This window comes from Meles meles, chromosome 2 (genome assembly GCF_922984935.1).
Source record: "Meles meles chromosome 2, mMelMel3.1 paternal haplotype, whole genome shotgun sequence".
Classification (NCBI taxonomy): Eukaryota; Metazoa; Chordata; class Mammalia; order Carnivora; family Mustelidae; genus Meles; species Meles meles.
The window spans coordinates 60,787,323-60,812,709 of NC_060067.1; positions in this window are offsets into that span (position 1 = coordinate 60,787,323).

Genomic DNA, 25,387 nt, shown 5'->3' on the forward strand with positions numbered 1-25,387 from the left:
TCTCTACAATGCACTCTGGTATCTTTTTCTAGGGCAGGAAATCAACGGACGTAATTAAATGGTTCTCAACACACAGTGTGTTCAGCCGTGCTTCCTTTCCTTTGGCTACTCAATCAACATTCCCTTTCCATATAGTCACCTTGTTCAGAAAGTCACCCTTTCTCTGGCTTCAAAGACTTAGTTCATATATACTCTCTCTGCAGAGTCTTTCTCCACATCCTGGGGCATAACAAGGCCTTCCTTCTGCATTTTCCTGGTTTCTGGTATGTCCATCCTTTATGGTGACAATCATGTTGTATTCTAGTTGTGTGGTGTTTATGGATAGAGCTGGCCTGAAAATGTAAGGTATTTGAGGTTAAGAGGTTAACTCTTTATCTATGAACAAAAAAATTTAGTGGAGTGAATACACCTAGTAGGTGTTTTAAAATGTTGAGTAAATTTGTAGTCATTACCTTAGCTGACTAGGCTTCAAAAATGTGGCATCTTGGGTGCCTGGGTGGCTCAGTGGGTTAAGGCCTCTGCCTTCGGCTCGGGTTGTGGTCCCAGGGTCCTGGGATCAAGCCCCGTGTTGGGCTCTCTGCTCCGCGGGAGCCTGCTTCCTTCTCTCTCTCTGCCTGCCTCTCTGCCTGCTTGTGATCTCTCTCTGTCAAATAAATTAAATCTTTTAAAAAAATGTGGCATCTTTTTAGGGGCTCTGCTGTTGTTCTTAGGCCCTATGTTTATAGTTTTTTTTTTTCCTCATACAAATCTCTTAGATACACCCTCATCATTTGTTGCACCAGTGTCCTTTGGAGGACCTTATCCCTGGCCAATTACAAAAGCTTTCTAACTCATTTCCCTGTCTCTAGCTTCTTCCCTCCAAAACCTAAAAGAAGGAAAACCTTACATTTCCATGTCACTGATCTCTTTTAATTTCCAGATAAAGGAAGGGAAATCATTAATATGATTGGTCAAATTATCAGAAATTCTTTCTGGATTCCTCTCATACCTCTCAAATTCCTCTGCCACTCTCTTTTACTGTTTCTCTGTCTTACTGTCTCACTTTCTTTCCTTCTTCAAAACCAAGGAAATGAGCTCTGGAGCGTGAACAAATTCTTCTCTCTTTGTTGTTGGCCAAAGATGGTAAAATCCCAAGGTTTAGATCTCATGGGGGATGAGTGGTCAGAGGTCTGGCTTCAGCCTTGTGCTTAAGCCACAGGCTCCTAAGGACCCTTCAACAGGGCTCTGTAATGAGTTGTCAGTTTGTCAGTTGATGACTTTGCTGTTAATAAAGTAGCAGCTTGACATCAGTTTTGCTGTTGGCCTTTGTGTATATAATAAGTGACTTTTGCATGCCTTCTCTATGTGTTCTTGAAGGGAAGACCCTCTCTTTATCTTTATTCCTGGCAGATTACACCCTAGGCCATCAACAGTTTTGTTGAATCTGATCAAGAAATAAAAGCCAAATTACTTTCTCCCTTTCTATGTGTACAGTGATAAGCATCTAATAGATATTTAATAAGAATCTGTCAAGTGAGTGGAAGAATTATTCAGTACCATTTCATCTTTCATCTCTCAAGTCCACCTCCATCTCCACTCTAGGGACCAGTGGAACTATGGTCTTTGCTGATATACTATTTAGACTGTATAAGACAGCCTTAAAGGTTTGGCTGTGAGTATTAAGAATCCACTTGGATCTTATAATTTCATTGAAAATCTGTAGTACCTTCAATTTGCTCATTTAAAATTAAAGGTACCTGCTTTCACATGCAGTAGCAGACAATTTGGGTAGTTTTTTGAGTTTGTATTATAATCAGGCAAACAGAATTTTAAACTTCAGACTTTAAACAAGAATGGACTTTTATTGGCCAAAAATGAGGAGATGCTTGTTATTGGCAAATTGGATGGGGCAGAATAACTTCTGACAAATCCAAGATACCCCACCAACATCAGGGATATGAGAGGAGATAATGATCAATTTCCACACTGACTGATATGCTCTGGTAAGTCATGGTAATGTCCAGAAGACATTGTTCTTGCCTTTTAAAATACCTTGGTAAGAAATAAGAATGCAGAATAATTGAGTTGCTTTTTCTAGCAATCTTCCTAGGTCTTTATAAATTAGTTTAAATTCTGTTTTGAGATACTACCCAATCCAATCAAAGTGCTCACAGACCTAGCATTTTAGGACTGAAAGGAAATTAAAATCAACTTCAGTTTGGATTCTTCAGTGTTCCAGGTATTTTCACATTTATTATCTTACCATGTCGTCATGGCCACATTGTGATTTCAGTATGTTATCCACATTTTTATAAAAGAATAAGTACAGTCTCCAAGGAACTAAGAGACCTGCCTGACATCACATAGCTAGACAGTGATAAAATTAGGACTTGGATTCAGACAATTCTGCTCCAAGTTCAGGAACCTTTTAACTCTAGCATATTGCCTTAGAGATAATCTTCTCCAATCCTCCCTTTTGCAGATGAAAAATTAAGTTTAAGAATGACGGATGGCTTCTTAATGACCTTACAGGTGGCAATAGGATCTCTATGGAAATTTGGGTTCCTAGCTCCAAAGAACATTTAAGTTCCTATTAACAAAATACTCATTTATGGGCTTTAACACTCCTCTGAAAATGCAGAAATTTAAAAGAAAACAAAAAAGAGAGAGAAAGAGAGAGAGAAGAAGCTCAAAATTTTGACTGACTTGCTGTGGAATGTAAACAACAGTATTTCCCGAATCTATGGGACTGACGATAATATGATGTGTTTCTGTTACCTGGCACGTAAAAAGTAACAAGTGATTCCATACATTGTTATAAATATCATTCACTTAGTACGTATTATTTTTCTTTTTAGATTTTATTTATTTATATTGCGAGTGTGCAGGAGTGGGGGAAGGTGTAGAGGGAGAGAGAGACTCTCAAGCAGACTCCATGCAGAGGACAGAACCTGATGCAGGGCTCAATCTCATGACTCTGAGATCATGACCTGAGCTTAAATCAAGAATTGGATGCTTAACTGACTGAGCCACCTAGGCATCCCACACTATATTATTTTAAGGGGGCTGCCATAACAAGGTATCACCGATCAAGTGCCTCAAATAACAAAATTCTATTTTTTCACAATTCTGGAGACCAGAAGTCCCAGATCAAGGTGATGGCATCTTTGCTTCCTTCTGAGGTCCATGAGGAAGGATTTTTTCCAAGCCTCTTTTCTTGGCTTATTTGCCTCTGTGTTCTCTGTGTCTTTACATCATTTTCTCTCTGCTGTGTCTGTGCCTCTATTTCCTTTCCTTATAAGGATATTGGCAGTATTAGATTAGGGCCCACTATTAAGACCTCATTTTAATTTAATTTTATCTCTTGAAAGACCCTCTCTAAATACAATTTCATTCTGGGGCTTATGAATTTTGAGGAACACAATTCATTCTATAACACACGCACACACACACACACACACAGATTTAAGCCTCAGCAGGGACATATTTCTGAATTTATTCTTTAGGAAATACAAATTTAATTTTCCTAAGTACAATTTGTACTTCTGGTAATCTTTAAACTCTTTCTTTGAAAGTTCTTTTTGTAAGCCAAGACTTTGCAAGGAAACGTAGAAGTAGAAGAAAAGAAAAAAAAATGTACTAGAAACTATAGGCTCTTTTTTATACTTGCAAGGCTGCCAGGAAGAGACCAGGGCATGGAATCCTAAGCCCCAGGCTTGTGTCAGGATCCATCAATTACTAGCCAAGATGCTGTCTGCTCTGTAAGCTTACCTTGTTTTCTTTCATCTATGAAATAATAATGCAGACATCATACGGTTTTTCTGAGGATTAAATGAGATAATGAGTATAAAACACTTTGTAAACTATAGAGAAGAATTGGAACTTTGTTTTTAATGGAAACCTTTCTTTAATGGCAATCTTAGAGCAGAAATTTAATATTTGAAAGAGGTGAAAGCAAACCCAGCTTAGCTTGAAGAGGGAATAAGAAGTAGGGCAGGACTGGTGTTGAAATCATTCACCAACCCCACAACCCCATCCTCCACTAGCTAAAGTCCTGTCAATTCTTGGGGCTACTACAGAGCATATTTTAAAAATCACTACCCTTAAGGCCTATATAAGTATTAGTTATTACTTTATTTTTTTTTATTGTTTCATCAGCCCTGTGAGGTGGAATGACATATTGTTTTCAGTTTTTAAAAGTGAGGAAGCTAAAACCCAGCATGCTTAAGTAATTTCCTGATCTCCTGGAGCCCTGTATTTCTCAAATGAGCTGTAATAAAGGATTTATATTTAAAATTTTTCAATTTGTCATGGAATGATGCTTCTGAAAAATGAAAGAAACATGAATTATGAGAAAAATACAATAAAAAAGAAAGCTTATAAAACACAAACTCAATTTTTAAAAATTAGATTCAATAGACATAAAGCCACCCTGTCAAATTGTGATAAAAGTTTCTATAATTACTCTCATTGCACTTGGGTGAAAGCATCGGTGGCCCACACTTTCAGTACTGCTGCTGTAAATAGAGTGTTGATGGGCCCGGGGTCAAGAACATATTCTGTGACCCTAGGGTTAGTCTTCCTTCTCCTTTATATCATTTCTTTTTAGATCTAATATCTCTGACCCCAGTTTCTTTACCTATTAAATGTGCATATTAACCCAGATTCCTGTCTCCATCATAGGATTCTTATGGACATTCAGAAGACATCAAGTAGACATCTGAAACCTGGAAGGAATAAGCACTAATAATTTTAGCACAGAAACATTTAAATAAGATATAACCAGTCATACTAAAAAACAATTAGACTTTATACACTGCACTATCCTGGTGAAGAATCCCAAACAAGCTAGTTTCAAAAGTTATGCCCTGGGAGAGAAATCAAATGACTGCCTGAATGTTGCATTTTTTGTTATATCCAGGGTGACCTATGCCCAGTATGCCCTGGGAAGCCTTGGTGTATCCTTATTATAAATAGTGCATCTTTTCCCTCTTAAGGTGTTTTAAATTGTACAAAGCAGATTAATCAAGGGAGAGGATGGGCAAAGGCCCTAAGAATTCAAAAGGTTGAGGAAGTGGGATCTTGGAAATCTTGTGGTGAGTAAAATGGCTTCGGTCAGATCAGAAAGCTGCACTCAGTGCTTTTTTCTTTTTCCTTACATTTCATGTCTCCTCAGTTTTTAAGGAAATCCCATTTGTCTCAGCTGTGAGAAAATATATTTGAGTAATTTCATGCTTGAGGCAATAGTGAAAAAGGAGAGCTGGTATCTACTCAGGAGACCAGATAAGTCCAGTCATGTAGAAGGAATTCAGAGAGAGAGAGAAAATGAAAAGTGAGCCTGAGTGGGACTGAGTCAGAACCTCACCAACCAGTGGGTTTTGGCACTTACCATCTCTTGCCTAATGCTGCAATGACTTCTGTCCTATCTTCCAATCTCTATTCTTCTCCCTCTGAATCCCTTGTTACAAATTATCAGAGAGATCTATCTGGTCATGTCAATCCTGTACTTAAAACCCATCAATGGCAACCACTTTTTCATAGGATCTATCCAACATTTAAATATGCCAAGGTCGTCCCAAACTTAGCCATTCCCTTTGTTTCCAACCTTAAGTGTTCTTCTCTTCCTGATTTTCTCTCTGTTCTATCAAAATGAACTATACAAAGTCTCCATGTAAATATGATTAAGAGCAGTCAAGAGTAGAATTTGATAATGTTCAACCTATTAGGAAGATGGAAGGGCTCACAATTTTCTGAAAGGACCACTGCTGTGTCAGGTACCCTGCATCTGCACATATGGTTCCTTCAGTGTTCATTAACCCCATAGATATGTATTAAGTGCATAGAATGTGCTCTGTCTCTTCCAAGGGTTGGGGAAACAGAGTTGTATAAATTGCACAGAGTCCCTGCCTCTTTGCATTGTAGTGAGGGAGGTAGACAACGAACACCTGAGTGGAAACAGTAATATCAGGTGAGTGATAAGAGCTACTAAGAGAAACAAGCAGTGTGGAGAATAGAGGATGGTAGAGGAGGGAGTGCAAATTATAGTTCTGTGCACAGAGCTCCCGTCCTCCCCATCCCCGTTCCCCAGTTTTGTTAATTCTTAACAGTCTGCTAGAGTATCACCTCTTTCACATGGTGGGCACTCTCCACTTCACAAGATACCATCCAGACACAGCGGGGTTTACTAACCTCACCTAGAAGAACATTAGCCTTCTAGAGGCTGATATCATGATGTCCTCTAATCCCTAAATGTGGTGCAATTGAAAGAATATAGATTCAAATTTAGACCTATGTTGAGTCCAGGTCCCTCCTTTTATTGGAGCCTTGGTTTGCTCCACTGCACAGCTAAAATGCAAATACTCTTTGCTTCATGAGGTTTCTGTCTCAAATGTGAAAGCACTTTGAGAATTATAAATTACATTACTAATTTTAAAGTGCTATACAAATGTAACTGGGTATTATTTCCATGTCACTTAATGACCAATCAGTGATACTTTCCAAGAGAAGCCAGATCATCCCAATAGCTTTCCAACACTAAAAACTAGCTTATAACTAAATGAGCCACTCATTAAAAAAGTTTATTGCATATGTTCTATGTGGCAGACATTGTTCCATGTGAAGGACACAAAAATCACTTTTTCTTTATAGAACTTATTTATATTCTATTTTGGGGGAAATAATCTAAAAAATGCAGATGATTATAATAGGTATTACTAAACAGCCTGGCATGATAATTTCTAAACTCAATTTGACTTTCCCTAAGACTTTCTCTTACATTAGCCATAGTATGTAAGGTTTTCCACCAATTAAATCTATCTGAAATCACCAAGTATTAAATTATATGGCCTCAGGAGATATAAACATAAGTAGTTTAATACAAAAAAAAAAGTCATGGTAAAAAATAACAAAGAATGATCCCCAGGAGAAGTGTCAACTTTTCCACAAAGTTAATTAATCACTGCAAATGAGTGTAACTGGAACAAGCTACAGATTGATGTTGACTGCAAAGTTACAACTTTGAAAAGCCCAAGCAAATAACAATTTAGCAGTCATAATCACAACACACTCATAATCTGTAAATCTTTAAGAGTACATGTGAATTGAAGAAAAGGAAAGCAAAATAAACACCTAATTTATGTGTTGAAAATCTTTGTTATCTGAATGTATTGCTCAACGTTGAATCAAGTTTGTACAATTAAATAACATTTCATAATACTTTCAACATGGACATTTTTGTGTTCTATTCCAGAAAAGTTATAGGGAAATGTATATCAAATTTTGTGACCCAAACTCCAGCTTCATTTTTAAATTATGCACAAAGACTTACTGTGAGAGATTAGTGCTTTTACCTTAAAAAATCAAGGAATAAAAATGATCATTGAAATAGAAATGCTGTATATAGTGACTATTATTGTAATATCTCCCAGTGCAGACACATTTTTCTTCAATGACCCAATTTAATCAAATATTAATGAAACTTACCCATTAACGTGTGTAAGCAACACTTAGATAAGGAATGGGTATTCCATTGGAAGTCTATCCTCTCTGAAAAATCCATTGAAAAAGTGAGACATTTCTTTTTGGACTCCATGGAAATGAGTCAATTTAGTGAATTCTGTATTAAGGACCTGATTCTGTATGGTCTAGTGGCAAGAATTAGAGATTTAAAATGAGAAGATGGGCTGAGAGTCCTTAACATGTCACATTCAGTACCTGTAATATGTAAATGATGAGAAGATGATTATGGTCATTTATGTTTTTTCTACTTGACAGGGATGATCATTTATTCTCTAACAAAATACCATTGCCACCAGAAGATACATATGATACCATTGTCATATGCTGGATCTTGTGAGAGGAATGCAAAGATAAATAAAATATAGGGTCTGAACTCAATAAGGTTATAGGCAGGAAGAAATGTGGATAAAGAGAATCAGGGCAGAGTTGGATAAGAACTATGTTGGAGGTTCTAAAGAAGCCCATTGAGGCACACTTAAAAATCAGATTTGGGGGTAAGATATCATGGAATTTCTCATAAAGGAAGTGTCATTCTTCTCCATAGGCTTTATATTTTCTCCAAGTATTAGTCAGTCTACTTGACATCTCCACTTCATTAACTCATGGGCAACTCAAACTTAACACAAACACAAGAGACTCTTGCCCCTTTCCCACATAATCTTTCAGTCTTCTCCATCATAATAAAAAAAACCCTACACGTTTCCAACTACCACAGATGAAAAAAAATAAGGTATCATTTTTCTCTTTCCCTTCTATTTTACATTTGATTCAATGGCATGGAGTCCCTCTAAAACATACTCTGAATTTGCTCACTCCTTAGAATCTCCAAAGCTCTAACCTCAAAGCAAGCTACCCTTCTATCTCCTAGCTAACTTCAGGGAGCTGAAACCAATCTCCCTACTTCCATTCTCCACATAACAGAATTCTCTTTATAAAGGTACATCAGATTACCTTGTTCTCCTGCTTAAAACTCCAAATGGTTCCTTTTCACACAAAGCAAAATAAATCACCTATAATTCAAAGTTTCATGTTAAGCCCCTTCACAGCTCTCCCAGGAAGACTTCTCTGAATTCCATCAAGAGAGTTGGGTCAGGTGTCCCCTCCCCAAGTCCCTGATCCCACAATTTTGTATGCACATCACACTCACTGCACTTTCCACACTGCACTGCAGTGTATTCCCAACAGGCTGCAAGATCCTTGCATATCTTAAACGTGGGGAGATACGTGAGGGTGGATGCAGCACTATTTCTTTTATATCACTTGTACCAGCATAACTTATGGAACAAACAGTGATTATTATTTCTCTACCTATATATTTGTGGGAGTTTTAAATTATCTCTAACAGGTCATGGTTTCCTTGAGCAAAACTCAATAGCTCCTTCACTCTACACAAAAACCTGGAGTTAACATTTTCACCTGCCAAAGAAAGTTATGGAAAATCTTTTCCACTGGCTAAGTGCTCATTCATTACTCCTTTTCTTGTGTGCCCATCTAGACTCTAGAAAGAAAAACTCAATTTCCTGCCTCTCTTGCAGCTATGAGAAGCTATTACACAAAAATCTAGCCAGTAAAATGAGATCTATATTCTGCTAGGTGTGTCCATGACCTCCATCCCCTATTCTTTAGGAAGATAACACACACATATACCCTGAAGCAGTGGGGGATTTGGTGGAAATTAATTCTGATTTTAAAATGCTCTGTAAATCTTAGAAGGCGAATATCTCAGTAGAATGAACCAGAAAAACACCGATTAAAGGACCTGGATGGAATCTTAGCCATGAGAGTTATGAGAAGAGAGAAGGATAGGAGGAACTCAAAACTCTTAAAATTTTGCTTTCACCTCTGTGAAGAGGATGAAGGCATATCAGAAGGGACAATGCTTAATTAAAAAGCAGATGGCAACATATGTTCAAAACTAAAGACTGAGGATGCATACTTCTTCTAAAGTATTCATCACGGTGAGTCGTAATATACAAAACTTCTCTGTTGAAGGGTTCCTCTAATTTCTGACCTTCAGAGTTTTTGTCCTTTCAGACACTGAGTTTGTTTCCCTGCAAGCAGAACCTGATCCAGGGATTTGTTTGCAGGTAGTTTATTTGGAAAGTAATCCCAGGGAGTCAGAATGAGGATGTGGGGAAACTAAATCAGCAGGAATGAAAGCTAATAGGAGGGTTATTTCTGCTGTAGGGAGATGGGTTTGGTTTGGGGAAGCCTCTGGAGAGTCAATACATCCCAGAATTTCTGCCTGAAGGAAGGGAAGCTGGGGTCATGTATCCATTGGCTCCTATCTTGTGTTGGTTGAGGGTTGTCTCTGGGGCATTAACAAATCTGGCCTTCTGGGCTACACTTTTGCTGAGGTCTCTCTGACTCCCACAGCTTCAGAAAAGTCTATCTTCCAAGGCAGAAAGTGTCAAACCTGGCATTAGACATGGGCTATGTCATTGTTTGAGTGAGAGCTCATGTAGGATTGTCCAGCACTGTGTGTGAACTCAGAGGTGGGCTGAAGGGGTATGCTGTGAGACAGAGAGTCCATCTGCTACAGGCAGAAATTCTTACCCTTCAGATGCTACCAAACTCTTTCTAGTTTCTGGCCTCTGGTACTTTCTAATGGGCAGTTCAAAAAAGCATTCCATCTTTCACACATGTGACCTCATCAAATATTAAAATGTCTTTCTCCTAATGCTGTTGGTGCCTGCAAGGGAGACACAATCAGTGGTTGAATATCACCAGTTCTAGACAATGATCCCCTGTCCTTCTCAAGCCCCTTGGAGTGAGTTGGGGACAGGAACCTTCCCTTGCCTCACCTCCTGCTGCCCAAGAACTTCTGTTTTCATCATAATCATCATCTGCCTAGAAATTTTCATATGCCAGATGCCATGCTAAGTGATTCATAGGCATGACCTTATTTCATTCTTACAACAGCCTTTATAGGGGGTCCATCGTGGTCCCCATTTCTTAGCCAGGAACTGAATCTCAAAAGGAAACTGTGCAAGTTGATAGGTGGCAGAGTTAGGGTTTGAATCCAGTACATGAAACCTCCCAAAACTGTGGTCTCAACAATGATACCGCCCAGACCCTATGTTTAATCTCCACCCTACCACCGCCAATGTCACTCCACTTAGCCTTCACACTAGACCCTAGACTGTGCTCCACTACTGAATTTGAGGGCTGGTTATATTGAGGTCACTGGGATATGTTAGAGTAAGCTCTCACTTTCCCTCTGGAATTCCCTCCCCTGTGATAGATGTGTATCTGCTCTCTGTCTTGAATGTCCCCGATTAGAGTGACTTCATGGCTTCTCTTAGCAGTGTGTTCCATTGCCTAACTGCTCCCAGTGGTCTAACATTTTCCCTGATATTTAGCTTTGATATTCCTCATTGCAGCTTACAGCTTGTTAATTCTCATTCTGCCCTTGTTGATTAATATGAAGACTGATCCCTGCCCTTCTCACAATATCTTTTTATGAATGTGTCGGCAGAATGATGGCTCCCTTCAGCGGCCGTTCCTCCAGCCTGAGCTGTTCCAGTTCTATTAACTTCCCCACAGAGGTCTCTCTCTCCAAGCCTGGGACTATTTGTGTCCCTCTCCTCTCAACTGTGTCAATTAGCCTATGTCCTTGGATAATTTATAGTGTCCAAAAGAGAGGCCAGGCATGGAGAGGCAGCCAACTCCAGGCAGAGACAGGCATGATGCTGTTGAAATTCACTTACTCCTTTTGCAAAATGATATCTTAATTATTTTTTCCCTGAGGCAGACAGCCAAGCTTTCTCCCTCTCAATGTCCTTTTTATGAACTTGAAATTATAGACTGTGGGAGCTGATTTAGACTCCCTGGATCATCTCCCTTATTTGGAAGTGAACAAATTGAGGTGTAGAGGAAATGAGGAGAGTGACCACGGCCACTCAGAGTTTTAGTGGTGGAGTGAGAATGAGGATCAGCTCTGCAGTATTCCTGGTCGATATTCATTTCAGTGCAACCTTCAAACTGGGTTTGTGAAAATATGATACACCTGGCTCCTCCAAAACAAATATTTAGAAGTGTGGTGTCACTGCAGGCAATGGAGCAAAGAGGTGCATGGAGAAGAGAGGTGTATAGCATCTAATGCTGAGGAAAGCAAAAATGGATGTGACCAGTGGAGTTGGAAGTGGAGAATCTCATGATGTTGTGAGAAGCACTTTTTGTGGAGAAATGGGGACATGGACGGATGATGTTGATTTCAGAAGATAAGGAGTACTAATGGAAAATTATGCAGACTTCTGAGAGGGCTTTTTGAGAAAACATTTTAAGATGGTGATGTAATAAAATATAATGGTTAAGACAACAGACTTTGGAATAAACAAACCATGATTTGATTCCATGGTCTGCTATTGGGGTGCCTGGGTGGCTCAGTGGGTTAAGCCGCTGCCTTTGGCTCAGGTCATGATCTCAGGGTACTGGGATCGAGTCCCACGTCGGGCTCTCTGCTAAGCGGGGAGCCTGCCTCCCTCTCTCTCTCTCTCTGCCTGCCTCTCTGTCTACTTGTGATCTCTCTCTGTCAAATAAATAAATAAAATCTTTAAAAAAATAATAAAAATAAATAAATAAATAAATAAATAAATAATGATTCCATGGTCTGCTCTCTACTAGGTATGTGTGCTTAGTCAGTTTACCTAATCTCTCTGAGCTTATTCATTCATCCATAAAATAATAATAACAAAACAAAAATAAATGTTATATCATATATGCTATAACATATTAATTATATGTGATATAATATATGTCCATGCATTATACATTTATTATGTTATATATACCATATGATGTCATATGCTGTATTGTTATATATATTATAATATTAAATAATAATAAAAGTTAAAAATAATAATGAGATCTACTTCCTAGGGGTTATGTGATAGTTAAATGTGATGGTGACCCGAAGAATTCTCAATATTTTGTCTGGCACATAGTAAATGCATAACAAATATTAGTGTGAACAGTCGTTATTTATTCATCCTTTTATCATTGCCATCATCATTACCCCAGTGAAGCTAATTAAAACCCTGATTTCATTTCTGGAGTTTTCTACCTGGCTGCACAGTTTTTTGCTTTTAACCGGTAAAGCTCTCCTCTCTCCCCTTCCTCGATTTTTCAGAGAAAACACAGACCATCAGATGGGAAATAATTCAGCTTGCTCTCCTTATAACGGACAGCTTCTCTAATTTTCATGCACTCCTTTGAACTTAATTCCATGTGAATATTTTTTTAAAGCTCTATCTAAGTTTAAATCTTTTGACACTGACTCCAGTCTCAGGGCTTTTTCTTTGATGTTGCTTTGCTTTATGATAACGTCCATCTTCCAGGCTTTATCCTGCTATAAGCTATCTTTTTCTCCAGAACATGCTTTCCCAATAGTGAATGCCCTAATTTTAGTATCTTTTGCAATATGATTGACTAAGAATTTCCCAAATCAAATCTTGTTTCCTTTTTGCTTATCAGTTCCTCCCTCAGTTTATCTCTTTTCTCTTTCATTTCACTGTAAGCAGCAGGAAAAACCAGGCCACACCTTCAATATGCCGCTTAGAAATTCCCTCAGCTAAATACCCAAGTTCATCCATTCATTGCTTACGTGTTCTGTTTCCCACACAGCTGTAGGACACAATTCCATGAACTTTTCTTCTCCATGTAACAGGGAGTGCCTTTTATCCGGATTCCAGTAACACATTCCTCATTGTTTTCTGAGACCTCATCATCAGTGCCTTTATTCTTCATATTTCTACCAATAGTATGTTTAAGGCAATCTAGGGTTTTTTTTTTTCCCTATTATACATCTCAAGCCTCTTACAGTCTCTACTCATTTCCAATTCCAAAGCCAATTCCACAATTTGGGGTATTTTCTGTAAGAGCACCACACTCTTTTGCACCAAAATCTGTATTAAATTGTTGTGGCTGCTCTAACAAATTGATGGCTTAAAATGACAAAAATTTATTAGGATTCTGGAAATCAGAATTATGAAATCCATGCAATATGAGGTGAACCAAAATCAATGTGTCCTTATGGCTGCACCCTTCCACAATATGAGGGAAGAATCTGTCCTATGACTCTCATATTCTGATGGCTACCATCATTCCTTGGCTTATGGCTCCTTCATTCCAGTTTTGTTTCCATGATCACATTGTCTTATCCTCTTCTTTGTGTGTCACATCTCTCTACCTCCTTCTTATAAGAGCACTTATTATTGCATTTAAAGCCCACCTAGATAATCCAAGATAATCTCCCCATCTCAAGATCCTTAATCTAATCATGTCTGCAAAGATGCTTTTCCCATATAAGGTAACATCTGAAGTTTCCTGGTGTCTTTGGGACAATTATTCAACCTATTTTATAACCAAATCCATCATCAATGCATACAATTTTTTCATTTTTTTCACCTCACAACATTTTTAAAAAGAAGTCAATAACAACTATTGACACAAACACATAAAATTGCTAATCACTGTGGCTATGCACTGTATGAGACAGCAGATGTGAATGAACTCATTTGATCATCAGAATGGCACTTCTTGCTTATATTATTATACCCATTCCATGGTTAAAGGCAAAGAACAATGAATCATATTACTAACACGTGGTAGACAAGTAGTGAAACTGAGGTTTGTCTGATTCTGAAGTCTGAGTTTTCCTTGTGCCTAATCTACTCTACTCCATGAGCTTTATTAGCAGGGCCTTTGGAGGTTTGAGAGATGTCATGCACTAAGAAAATAAAGAAGTCTTACAAGTGTGAGACTTAAGAACGATGAACAATTTTATTTAGCTTCTTTCAACAATGATGCTGCTCTCATTCATTCTTGGCAGTCTGTTACATGTGTGTGGCCATGGGTGTGCTTTCAGCTGACCGCATTGGTCGCTGGGCTGTGACCACACAATTCACAGATGGAGTTAGAAGCTCAAAGAAGTCTTCATACACACAGGGCCTTCTCAGAAATATTCTCAGTGACCACACCCTATCTATCTTCTTAGGTTTAATGAGCTGAGTTTAGGAAATATCTTGGTTTGGCTCTAGACTTTCATTCCTGCTTAAGCGTTCAATTTTTCTATGCTAATTGTCCTGAAAAATAGGACACATGTCTTGGTTTATGTCTGGAATGAAGGTAAAACATGTTCATATTTAAATAAAACATAGGTAAAAATCTTTAAGAGTGCCAAGATAGGTAGAGGTGAAAGGGAAGGATGGGGTAAGAAAAAGTGGATAGGATTTTCAGTTCTATGGGTAGGTTTAAAAAGGAAATGGTAGTTATGGTTGGTCCCTAAATACATGTAAGATTTGGCTACACAAGGATTCTAAGATATACAGAAAGGAAAAGATACTTTGGCTAGATTGAAGGGCAAGAAAATGTAGAAGAAGTGACTTCATTTGACTTAAGTAAAGTGTCAGGAAGGAAAGAAGGGAGAATTAAGTGTAGGTGTGTAGGTTCAGGATTGTCAGGTCGTCTTTTGGATTTTGAACTTCATTTTGTTTGAAATGTGGAGTGGCAGATGAGTCACTTCATCAAAGATATTCTTACTGCAATAAAAATCTGACAGCTGGTGGTGGAATGGGTTAGACAGGAAGAGACTACTGGCAAGGAGACAGTTTAGGAAGCTATTATAATTCAGGCAGGAGGTAATGATGACTTACACCATGGGAACGATAAGAAGAGGAGAGAAAAGGGAATGAGGACCCAGCATACTGTACAACTAAAACTCACAGGATGTGGCAACTGATTGCTTATGTGGGTTAAGGAAAGAAGAATGAGTTCAGAGTTCTAGCTTAGTTGATACAGATATACCAGCTAAGATTCTTTGCAAGTGACAAGATGTACACTGACTCACTCTAAAAAAAAAATGTATTTTTTAATAAAATATTTATTTAAAGGATTTAAAGATGACTAATAGATTGAAAAGACACATTAAAAACAAGGACTTAGAAAGGACAGGAATGAGCAGACTCTAGGAATAAAAGTACGGCTTACTGAGACCACATCCTTCAGGGTGGATCAATTTGAACCATTTAACACACTTGATTACTCCATTAAAGACCTGAATTCAAGGGGCATCTGGGTGGATCAGTCAGTTAAGCGATATACTCATAATTTCAGCTCAGGTCATGATCTCATGGATCATGAGATTGAGCCCCATGTCAGGTTACCCGCTCAGCAGGGAGTCTGTTTGAGATTTTTCTCTTTCCCTCTACTTTGCCCTTTCCTCACTGTTCTCTCTCTCTCTCAAATAAATAAATAAGTAAATAAATAAATCCTAAAACAAATCCAAGTTCCATAGAATTAGGGGAGAAGGGGTAGGGAGTTAGATTGGGTGGTTGCATGCCTACTCTTTGGCCAGGAAGAAGGCAAGGCAACTTGACTAATATGCCTATCAACACTGCATGCAATAGATAAAAGTAGTTTCTTTTTTTTTTATTTTTTCCCATTTTATTTATTTTTTCAGCGTAACAGTATTCATTCTTTTTGCACAACACCCAGTGCTCCATGCAAAAAGTGCCCTTCCTATTACCCACCACCTGTTCCCCCAACCTCCCACCCCTGACCCTTCAAAACCCTCAGGTTGCCCCAACCTCCCACCCCTGACCCTTCAAAACCCTCAGGTTGTTTTTCAGAGTCCATAGTCTCTTATGGTTCGCCTCCCCTCCCCAGTGTCCATAGCCCGCTCCCCCTCTCCCAATCCCACCTCCCCCCAGCAACCCCCAGTTTGTTTTGTGAGATTAAGAGTCATTGAAGCAACATGGGGGGGTAGGGGGATAGGAGAAGAATAAATGAAACAAGATGGGATTGGGAGGGAGACAAACCATAAATGACTCTTAATCTCACAAAGTAGTTTCTTAAAGGAAGCTTGGAGTGTTGCTATTAAAAGCAGGGCAGAATGCTGACTAGTTGAAAACAAAGGGTATACACTTCTGAGAGATAAAAATCATTTAGAAAGCTCAGGTTTTGGAATCAAGATGTGTGAAAATTACTTAAGTTCTCATTGTATAGATCATTAAGAACAAATGCACATAATAATAACAGTTTGCCTTTTGTTCTTTTGGGGGGAAAAAAGCATCTATTGGTTGGGGTAAATTATATTAAGGAAACATCCATTTATTCTTAGTTTACTAGAGTTGTTTTCTGAAATGGCCATAAAATACTGCCAAATATATATTTGACAATGTTGTATTCTTTTTTTTTTTTTGACAATGTATTCTTATTTACCATACTGTGAGCTAAATTTGCTAGAATTTTAGAAAGGAACTGGCATGACATTCATTAAGTGACTATATCTGTACTTAGATATTTTTTCATTTTTAATTATAGGCTCACTTTGTAAAGTTTCATATCCCACATTATTCAAGATTTAGCCTGACATATTTAGCAGTACTCTTCTTTTTTTTATCTGAATCAGTTTAAATGATCAAATAGATAATCTATAACTTCAACTTGAAAGCACAGGGGCATAAAATTATATGAAATTTGAGCCATTTGAGCAGCAATTTGTTTTACATTTTCCCCCTCTTATTCCATGGTTGTTGGGCATGTTAGGCTTTCTAAATCTTCTTACGTAAGACTTGATAATTTATAATTCTTTCGGGGAAAGCATGTATTTTACCAAGATGTACCGAACTATTAAATAGGGAGAACATTTAAGAAGAAACTTGAAAATTTATAAAATTTGTGCATGTGTATGTGCACGTGTGTGTGAAATCTGTAGTGTTTGGATGAGACTGGCAAGACTTGGGATGAAAGCAGGTAGAGGAAAGTAATAGAGCTAAGTTAGGATCTGACAATAGAATAAAAATAATAGTAAATGAGAAACACCAAGAATAAAGCCAAGAAGTAGGAGGTTGAACAACAGCATTAAATGCAATCAAGAAGATCAGAATTCAAGAAAAGAAGAATGGGTCCTGGTATGATGGGCAGAATGACAAGTGATCATTGGATCTGGATGCCAAGAAGTTTCCAGAGGAATATTTCAATGTCTTGTGCTTCAGATGAACACAGAGAAATATATTAGACATGGATCCTTTGATTAAAACAAAACAAAACAAAAACAAAAAGAAAGCAAACAAAAAACACAAGTCTGCCAGATTAACCAAAGAAAATGGATTGGCTCATGTGACTCAAAGCTATACAAGGGTTAAGACTATCTGGCTAAGATAAAACCTGTTTCTTCCTTTTCATTTCTTGTCTCTGCTTTTAATTCTCTTGGCTCACATTTCAGGCAGGCCAGCTCTATGCAATGTTAACGATAACTCTAGAAGTTCCAGGCTTTCTTGGAACTTTGTGTCTGTGTAATATATCAGAGACTGTGGCTATGCCTTCTACAGATTGTTGTACAAAATTCTCAAGGAGATTTTGATCTGCTTAGTCACGTTATCATCATTGCATTAATGCTATGGCCAGGAAGATGGGTATATTCTGTTTGGCCAGGCCTAGTTCCCATGATAACACTGAAGTGGAAAAAGGACTAACTCTAAGAATAAAGAATTAAAGAGATGGGTCTCCCCAAAAGATAAGTATTTCTCCCCAAATAATTTTAACTTTTTTATGTATAATTTTATATTCATATATAAATGGAAAGAATATAGATGGACTAGAGAAAACACCAGGGAAATTCTGTAAATTGATTAGTTGAGGGTTTGACTGGGACAAAGTAATTCATAAATAATTCACAACTAGGAAGTTAAGCCCTATCATAGAATTTCTTGAATTTCCTGGCAAAGGTGTTTGGTGTTATTATTTAAGCAATCAAACACCATTGAATATATTTGAATAGGCAAATATGTTGTGTAATATCTATCTAGAAAGTTGGCCACCAATAATTCCTCCCATTCCAGTATATGCATGCTGCTCCTCTCATGAAAAGGTAGAGTCTACCTTCCCACCATTTGAATCTATGTGACCTTGCGATTTGCTCTAATTCATATAATATGGTAGAATTGAAGTTTTGGGTCTTCCAAGCATACTTTTTTTTTTTTTAAAGATTTTATTTATTTATTTGACAGAGAGAGAGATCACAAGTAGGAAGAGAGGCAGGCAGAGAGAGAGAAGGAAGCAGGCTCCCTGCTGAGCAGAGAGCCCGATGCAGGGCTTGATCCCAGGACCTTGAGATCATGACCTGAGCCGAAGGCAGCGGCTTAATCCACTGAGCCACCCAGGCGCCCCCCAAGCATACGTTTCTTAGAGGACTTATAGTCTTCAGTTTTGGTAGGAGGAAGACCCATATGCTGTGAAAAATGGTTCAAGATATCCTGCTGGGATAAACCACAAGAGAGAGCTAGACCAGGAGGTAAGGAACCAAGGCATTTCTGCCAATATCTAGAACAAAAATGATAGACCTAAGGACAGCTATTTTGGGTTTTCCAGACCTAGTCAAGTTACTCCAGGTGACACCTGGAGAAGAGAAAGATCAAGTTCTTCAGGTCAGTCCCAAGCCATTCATTCCAGCTAAAGCCCCAGCTATCATGAGGAAGGGATGACCCTGCTTGCTGAGCTTTGCTTGAATTCCTGACCCAGAATGGTGAACAAATAAAATAGCTTTTGATTTAAGCCATTAAGTTTAGAGTTTTGTTATGCAGAAATAGATAAATGATACACTATGTGAAAAAAAAATAAAAAACAGCTCATTAATCTGAATACAATCTGGTTCATTCATTACAAGGGGGAGAGAACGAAAGTAGGGAAATAGGACATTTCATTGTCATAGCCCAATGTTAGGTGATGAAGTCCAGAACTGGGGCAACTGGAGAGGTGAACTAAATGAACTTAGTTCTTGCTTGTGAGAATGTAACCAGGCTCTTGACTATCTCTGGATTTTTAACAGCACATCATGTTACCTGGGAGATAGTAGGTGACTTGTACAGTTGAACAAACAAATGAATGAAATTTGTTTTACCTTTTTCTATTCATTTCAGTATCTTCTAATGGCTGAGAATAAAAAAAAAAGTTAAGCACAAATGTACACACAAGTACACTTACATTTGCTGCTTAAGAGTGGTAATTATTCTTGTAAATGTTTTAGTAGGAGTAGATTAAAATTTATGGTGAAAATAAATATAGTAGCTGGATTTGTGGGCTATTAATGTCTAAATTATATCTAGCTCCTGGGAAACATGTGCACTATGGGAGCATTGGTGGAAGGATTTAGATCTGAGTCCATACATCTGCTTTCTCACTATGTGACTTTAGATAAGTCACTTAACTTCTCTGTAGCTCATTGACATGGTAATTCTGTGCTTTGTGGGATTGTTGAGAGTATACAATGAAATGCATTGATAAATGAAACTGGAGATGCCTGGCACATTGCTGGCACCTAAAATATATTAGTAGAGTAAAAAAGGGATTTAAAAATGGTATTTTGTGATGCCTAAATTATTATTATAAGTCTCTTTTTATTAATTACACTGCCAAGGGCATTCTTTTCATTTCACCCTTTTACTTTTTAATTAGCCTTTTCACTTTATTAGCAAGCAAAAGAACCTATTTTTAATTAATTCTTCTGACTACATTTCCAGGGTTACCTTAAGTAGCTGAGTAGAATCTTAGACATATGAAATAATGACCCAATTTAGATTGCTGTGTTTTTGTAAAGCACTGGAAAAGAGGAAAGCACTTCAAAGTAATTAACATGCTCAATTACGTTTCTGTATAGGATGCCAACACCACTGCCTGGAAATTCTGAAATTAGGAATCTCAGAATCCCCCATTGTTAACACAATGGGGTCCTAAGGTATCCCCCTATTTTCTGTCAAGATAGTCTTTTAGGGAATTATTAAGTATTAAAAGGTTAAAAACTAAGAAAACAGTAGCAAAGAGGGGTAAAAAAGTTCTCCCATCAGGCCAATGGGTGGAAGGGTAGGGTCACTGAATGTAGCCTTATTTCTGCTGGCCATGTTTCTTTCCTACCCAAGCTCCAAAGTAAGCGGACTGTGTAAGCAGGAATGAAATACACAACCCCCTTGTGACTGTGAGCAGCAAAGCATTCTCCGTTTGTGGTTTTCTTCAAATGAGGCTGCTTGGAATATGTGTTTGAAAACACTGAGACTCTTTATTAATCAAGCACTTCACTCACCCTGCCAGCATAACGTTTCATTGATGTCAAAACTCCCTTAAAAATGGTTTTGGAGCCACTTCTTGTACACAGACTTCAACAGAAGAAATATTTTTGGAATTGTAAATAGAATAATTGAGGCAAATATTTGCCCATTTGGAAAGCTTCTGTAATGGCTTTAATTTTCAGTTGCATTTTAAATATGTAGATCTGGGCATTGGTGGTAGGTACGAGGCAAGAATGAAGGACACCCCAAGAACTGGACTTCTCTCAGAGATTTAAGCTTTAAAATGGATAGACAACTGGGTCAGAGGAGAAATATGAAAAATTGCTTTGAAAAGGTAGATTAGATCTCAGGCAGTTACAAGCAGTGATTAAACGGGTTAACCTATCCAGAAAAAGGATTTGCTAATCAGAAAGGAGTTTGCTTAGCAGAAAATAAGGAAAAGGAGAGTCATAAAGACAAACACTGCTGAGGTGCACTGCATAGAACATGCCTAGACCCTGAGACATAACCTACCAGGACCTAGGAGTTAGTCCATCATAATTATATAGACGGTCATATCAGGGTACTATCCAATATAAGTTGAAATATATGAATTATGTAGGAAATACCCATATTCTGATTCCATATACTTGCTTCCTTACAAAAATTCTTACATCTGTTTCCGTGATTTTCATGTGAATTAAGGTGGATCATCTCCTTGTCTTTGAGTAGATAAGCATGTTATGTTTCAACAATTCCTGTGAGCTCATAAGGGTGTCTATCCAAAGGGATGGATCTACCTTCTGTGTGTTCGCAAGTCATGATTCTCGACCTGCGAGTTGAGGGCTAGAACTTGGGCAGTAGTAAACTCATCCAGGTAGCCAATTATCTGTGAAGGGTTCTGAAATAAAGGAGGTGGGTGTGATTTTCATGAATTTTGCTCCAGAAGTGTACTGTTGAACAAGTTAACCTCTCATTTTCTCAGGCTTATTTTTCTCAGCCTACTGGAAAGATACTCAATTTTCCAGGCCATTGTGTTTGAGACAGTATTGGTGATTGACATGCTCCCGACATCTGTTTCTGTTCTGAAATTATATTATGCTCTCCATGAACATCTTTGGGATGTCTACAAGCCTATGATTCTGCTCCAACAACAGTCTACCTCTCAGTCACAGGGATGACTCCTGCAGCTGTGTTTGTGTTCTTTGATTCCTTTTCTTTATAGGTGAGGATACCTGGTTCAGGGAATATAACACTGGGTTCATCAATTTATTTCACCCACAAGTATTATGTGGGTCACAAAGGTTCTAGCCAATCTCTATGTAGTATCTTTAACTGGTGGGATGTATAGGCTAGGTGTCTGTTTTCATATTTGTAAGCCACATACAAAGAGAGATGAGTAGATCAAAAAACAGAGATTAAAAAAAAACAAAAAATAAATAAAACAACAAAAACAAACCATATGGTGGTAGAATGAGGGAGGTAGATATATAGATCTCAACTGATCCTGAAAACACTCCCTTTATCACCCTCAGTGGCTTATGAGGCCCAGTTACATTCTCCACCCTTATTTTCAATAAGATATTGTTGTTACTGTTCCAGTGATCCCAACAACCTCTGAACCCCCATGACTTGAAACTAGTTTGAGTGTTTTTTTGTTTTGTTTTACATGGCGAACAAGAGATCTCTGTCCTTTGATCTCTGATCTGAAACCACAAGAGGCAGTGCGACAATCATACTCTGTGTAGAAAGTCATAGAGGAAGGGCAGGGTTATCAGCTTGTGGAAAAGAGCTGGTAAGTAATCTCCCTTCATTGGAAGGCTGGCAACTTCCTTCCAGACACTGCCTCTCAGAAGTCATCTCTCTTCAAACACATTTTTGAGGAGCTGCTGAAAAACCCAAGTGTTAGGCTATTGGTGCTTTTAAAAAAGGCCAGTGTTGCTCTAATAGGTACAGCTGAAGTTTGCCTCCTAATGGCAGACTCATTTGTTATTTTTCTTCCATCAAACACTTCACACCAGGGTGGGGAGAGGTGTTCTCTATCCCCTGATGCTTGTTCAGGTGTGTTTTTGCAGAGGCCAACACTCTGAGCCTGACTGTGACCTGATGACGTGATGACACCAAGCTCCCTCAATTGTCAGGGCTCCATGTGGAAAGGATGAGCTTGTGGGTGGGAGATCTACAGCCAACACTGTCACGTCTAGTACAGCAGTAGAGAACATCCTCAGGGCAAGCGACAAGCTTTGTCTTCCTAGGCTTTTCCCAACTAACATGAAGGGGCCCTATCTAAGGCCTTCCTTTCTGACATCTCTGTAAGGAGACAATATGGTGTGTTGGAACGAGAGCTGGATAGGAGACCAGGAACAGGATTGAGGTCCATAACTAGTGAACTAATCTAATCATGGGAAAGGTGGTTAATACCTTTCACTTGGATAGCCTCAGCTATCAAACAGGAACATTGTGGTGAGGATTAAGTAAGGGATAGAAAGAATGAAGGGTGATATAAATCAAGGCTATTAATATTTTTCAAGTGTCCCTTTATTTACTTTATTTTGCTCTATTAGTAAATAGTCCACAACTGGCTTTATGCCAGAGAATAAGATTGTCTTTTGATGGTCATTGCTGTTTTTTAAATATGGTCTCAGAGGATTTCTGATATTTTTGTTATGATAAACTAGATATCTGTTCTTATGTTCTTTTATATGCCTTTTGAGGGTATATCTGCTCCCCTAATTCTAACACAGTGTAGATCTTGGGATGAGATCATAATAATAATTACTCTTATTTATTGAATTTCTATTAGATATTAGACAAAATTCTTGCATCATTACTAATCATCCCAGCAGCCTTTTGGGATGGGTACTATTGTTATCTGTGTTTATTTTTTTCATTAAAGAGAAGAGAAAAAAAAAGCCACAGAGTAGATCTGTAACTTGTCTTGGGTCACAAGGATACTAGATTAAAGACATAAGACTTAATCCAGTGGGGAACAGAGAGCAAGAATTAGAGGAAGGTTGTCAAAATGTAAAAACTTTCAGGTATAAGATGAATAAGTACTAGTAATGGAATGGGCAGCATGATTACTATAGCTGACACTGTTGGATGGTATGTTGGGAAGTAAAAGAGTAGATCCTAAGAGTTCTCATCACAAGAAGAATTATTTTTCTTTTCTTTTTATCATATGACTATGAGATGATGGGCGTCAGCTAACCTATTGTGGCAATCCTTTCACAATCCAGGTAAATCAGAGGACCACTCTGTACTCCTTAAAGGTATACAGTGATGTGTGTCGATTATTTCTCAATAAGACTAAGTGGAGGGATATTTGAACAAGTACGTCTCAACTCTGAGTAAACAATTCACTTCATTGCTGGATCAACTGCAATGGGGATTGTGCCATTTTGGGGATATCAGATACATGAAATGGTAAGTTAGGGAAGCATGATGGTAAATGGCAATGAGGATGGGAAGACATACAAGGTAGCAGAACAAAGTGTTGTTGAATGGGTTCAGAAAGTGGGTCCTTCTGCAGCACAGCCCTGAAGTTAGTTTTAAGCCAGGGTCCAAAGCCTGCCCCAAGATCAGAAGTGGGGTAGTGAGTGTAGGGGTCTAACCCAGCCGATAGATTACGAAAGCAAAATCTTCCTGGTTGTTAGTACTGAGACAGAGCCATGTTGGGATACTGAGAGCTGTGTCCCAGCAAGACACCATCTGGCATCTAGGCACACGAAGACCATAATTTAGTTCTTTGGAAAGGTAAACAGGGAAATAGCCAAGATCTGATGGTCAGTAGCAGGATATTGGGTCCATGACAGAGTAATTTAACAGATTATAGGGTCTTTGGACCTACTGGCTCCATAAAAACTCTACTCTTGGAGGGACATGCCCCTACCACCATTACTTCCCACCGATAGATGAAGACCTTACCACCACTATTCCTTCTAACTCAGAAAAAAGATTTGGATGGAAACGTTAGTTCAGTTCAGTACAACAAATATTTACGGAGCACCCTTCTGTGCCAGGCACCATGCTAGGCACAGGGATACAAAGATGAATAAGACAGTCCTTACCAGGAATGGCATACGTGCTGCCACTTCCTCCTCCTTCCCTGAGGCAGTGATCAATCACCACACTGCTTCCTGCTGAGTCTGCACCTGGCCTCAACTGCTCCTCAACAGGCAGCCTCTATCCATCAGTAGGAGATGTTGAGGGAGTTGAAATGAATTGGCACTCACTCCTGTTTCAAGAAGGTTTTAGTACTGGGAAGGGAAAGAGACCAAGATGTTGCCTTACGTATAGTGTATTAGTCTGCATGGTTCAGTTTCATGATAATAGAAAAGAAGCTCAGGGAAGCTTAGGATCTTAAAAAAAGTTTTCACGTTTTCTCCACATATCTTACGTATTTTAAAGAGGGGGATTTGTATTGATAAAGACATGGCATCTTAGGGAAGCATTGCCCCCTTAAGTGCAGATTTATTCTCATCAAACAGGACTTATTTTAACATACATCTCGAGGCAAAATTAAAATCCAGAAACACAAAGAGAGTATAAACTCCTGCTAGAACTGCAATGTATCTACCCCAGGGGTCATAAGAATGTGCTAGCCCCTCACTGACAGTTCTTATGCAGCCAAAAAAATCAAGCAGCTAAGAACTCCTTGGGGAAGGCAGGGTGGTGAATGGGGACCTATTATAAAACACACACCTTCGAGAGAACAAGAATTACAGGTAACTTCCCCCTTCTCTAAAGCAAATGGTGGTAATAGAACTCCTCTCTGTGGACACTAAGAAGGCCTTGCTTGTTCTGTGGCTTTGGCCATTTATGCTTAATTTATGTTTTTAATTTTC